This window comes from Sapajus apella, unplaced genomic scaffold (genome assembly GCF_009761245.1).
Source record: "Sapajus apella isolate SASKATOON/1434 unplaced genomic scaffold, GSC_monkey_1.0 scaffold2, whole genome shotgun sequence".
Taxonomy (NCBI): domain Eukaryota; kingdom Metazoa; phylum Chordata; class Mammalia; order Primates; family Cebidae; genus Sapajus; species Sapajus apella.
In genome coordinates this window covers 83,192,681-83,195,999 of record NW_022436942.1, presented here as the reverse complement: position 1 = coordinate 83,195,999, position 3,319 = coordinate 83,192,681, and the positions used below count along the sequence as shown (strand labels likewise).

General features: G+C 44.5%; 1 non-coding gene across 1 annotated transcript; it reads left to right on the top strand.

The window, feature by feature from the left end:
• Positions 1-589: 589 nt before the first annotated feature.
• TRNAA-UGC lies at positions 590-661 on the top strand. The gene has a single exon. It is a non-coding gene; the product is annotated as a tRNA-Ala (tRNA).
• Positions 662-3,319: the final 2,658 nt, after the last annotated feature.

Below are 3,319 nucleotides of genomic sequence, written 5' to 3'. Positions count from 1 at the left end.
AAAAAAAAAAAAAAAAAAAAAAAAAAATGAAATCCTGTCATTTTTCCTCTACAAACAAAAATAAAAACAGGTAAGTTTGGAAGACATTACATAAAGTGAAATAAGCCAGGCACAGAAAGATAAATACTGCGTGATCTCACTCATATGCGGAAGCTGAAATAGGTCTCACAGAAGTGGAGAGTAGAATAGTGGTTACTGAGGGCGGGAAGGGGTGAGGAGGTGGGAGCAGCCGAAGGTGGGTTTCGGGATATGAAAGTACAGCTAAATAGGAGAGTAAGTTCCAGTGTCCCTGAACGGTGAATACAACTTACTGTACATTTCAAATAGCTGGAAGCATGGAGTTGTAATGTCTCCCAACACAGAAATGGTACGTTTGAAGGGATGGATGTGGTCATTGCCCTGATTTGAACATTGCAAATTGTGTACATAGATCACAACATCACACCACACCTCATGAGTGTGCACGATTATTATGTGTCAATTAAGACGATCATAAAAGCCAAAAATAAAAGTAAAACACACAGAAATGTGAAAACACCTTTAAGAATAGACTATAGCAAAGCCTTTCAAAACAAGCACAGAAAAGGAGGGGGATGTAGCTCAGTGGTAGAGCGCATGCTTTGCATGTATGAGGCCCCGGGTTCGATCCCCGGCATCTCCACTGTGCTTTTGCTGACTTGTCTATTCATTTTGGCCCACGGTTCTTTGTCATTAAAGTGCCATGGATGTGATTACTGTAAGTATTATGATTCCAGATATGACCTGGAGCTCAGATTTTCACACTAGGCATGATCTTCCCATTCTGAAATCTCTAATGTTTTTAATGCACGTGAATTAGAAAAGGGTGATGGGAGTACTCAGCAGAAAAGTGTTAAGGCAAAACCAGACTCAATGATGGAAGCCACAGCGAAAGTGTGCAGGATGATCGGCTGGGGAGTTTACACCATATCTGTGCCACTGTGATGGCACTGCACTGGCCTGGAGGGCTTTGACGCATTTCTGGCCATCAGAGGGCAAGTGTGTAAGTCGCTGGAAGGTCTGGGCCCCCCTGTTTGCCATCTCACTCCTCTGCACTGCCACTAACCACCTCGTTTGCATGGGAGGAACCCAAAAGCAAAGTCTCATCCCAACAGGGCTTTGCCCTCTGCTTCCTCAGCAGCACATCTCCATGGATATGATGAACCAGTGGCTTTAATGCACGTGCAATTTACATTTATATTCATATGCTGTGTTCTGGGGTGAGCAGGCCTATGCAAACCTACCCCCAAAGGCCAAGGGAGCTGAGAGGCCAAAGAAAGGGGCTCACAAACCCAGTTTCTCAGAAAGAAACATTTATTAGGGACTTATCAACAGAAGCCATAATCTCAGGGTGGCCATCAGAGGATATGAGGTTTGCTACGCCGTAACCCCCAGATCCAGGGCTTCTATACATACCATAGGGAAGGAATATGAAGGATAATTGAAGTCGAACCCTCAAGCAAAGGCAAGCATGTTATGTGAATCTGCCTAAGAGCAGGATTTATGATCTAGGTTGTCCTGATCTAAGGGCAGAACTTACGGTAAAAGTAAAGTAGAAATCTTAGAGGCCTTCCCGGAAGAGGCATTAATCAGAAGTTATCTTGGCAGATTAGCATCCAAGATGGAGTTGCTTTCACCTCAGCTGTGTTTCTGTATTTTATCACTGAAAGCAAAACACAGTGGCCGGACTCAGTGACTCAGGCCTGTAATCCCAGCACTTGAGGAGGCATGAAGCAAGAGTAGCGCTAATTTAGCCCAGGAGTTTGAAAACCAGCCTGGGCAACTAACGGAGATTCTGTCTCTACAAAAAAAGAAAGTAAGTTTTACTTGCATGCATAATCTTTAGGCAAAAATAAATAAATAAAAATAAATAATATTTTTTAAAGTTTAACTAGGTCCCATGTCTCTACATAATAATAACAATAAAATGGCCAGGCGCTGTGGCTCAAGCCTGTAATCCCAGCACTTTGGGAGACCGAGGCGGGTGGATCACGAGGTCAAGAGATCGAGACCATCCTGGTCAACATGGTGAAACCCCGTCTCTACTAAAAATACAAAAAATTAGCTGGGCATGGTGGTGCGTGCCTGTAATCCCAGCTACTCAGGAGGCTGACGCAGGAGAATTGCCTGAACCCGGGAGGCGGAGGTTGCGGTGAGCCGAGATCGCGCCATTGCACTCCAGCCTGGGTAACAAGAGTGAAACTCCGTCTCAAAAAAAAAAACAAAAAAACAAAAAAAACAATAAAAGAAGGGATTCGGCTGCATTCTGCGGTCCAGTTCTTTGCAATGATAACGAATTCCTCACCTGTCAGCCCTTTCTCTCATTTGACTTCATGTTTTAAATGGTAAAATTGTCTAATCTTAGATCTAGAGCTTTCATTTTTGAGATGAGGAAACTGAAACTTGTGAACTGACTCACTAGTTAGGTGGTGACGCATTGGTGACAGCTCGTTTCTAATGAGCTTCAGGAAAGGTTATTTCTCCCTAAATGTCATCAAGGTTTTAAGGGAAAAACACTGAGGATCATTTCTGAAGTCGTCAGGCCTAACGCAAAACTGACGTGCTTCTATAAAGGCCCACCAGTTTCTCCTCTCCCGCTTCCTGGACAGAGCCGATTTATTAAGACAGGGAAATTGTGACCCACCCACCTCGGCCTCCCAAAGTGCTGGGATTACAGGCGTGAGCCACTTCACCCTGCCATAATAGAGAAGTTTAATTCACACACAGCCGGCAGTGTGGAAGACAGGAGTTTTACTATTACTCAAATCAGTCTGCCTGAAAACTCAGGGACTGGAGGTTTTAAGGATAATTTGATGGGTAGGTGGGGTCGTGAAATCAGGAGCGCTGATTGGTTGGGTCAGAGATGAAATCACAGGGAGTCGAAACTGTCCCTTTGCACTGAGTCAGTTCCTAAGTGAGGGCCACGAGACCAGATGAGCCAGTTTATCAGTCTGGGTGGTGTCACCTGACAAACTGCAGAGTATGCAAAATACCTCAAGCACTGATCTTAGGTTTTCCAGATAGAACAACAGACTGGATCTATGGTGGGGGTGGGGCAGCAGCCTATCCAGCTGAGAGCATTCCAGGCTGAAGGCCCTGAGCAGATTCTCAGCCACTTAGGTATTCTTTCTTAACAGGCGATTATTAATAAACAGGTGTTCTGTATTTACTTATAACTCAAAAATATACCAAGTAGGCAGCTGTTACCCACCTACCACTAATTACAAACTAAAAGGTATTCTCCACAAGGGAGCCATGGGGGCAGGGTAAACGTTTCTCCACACAGCTGCATCACTCAAGA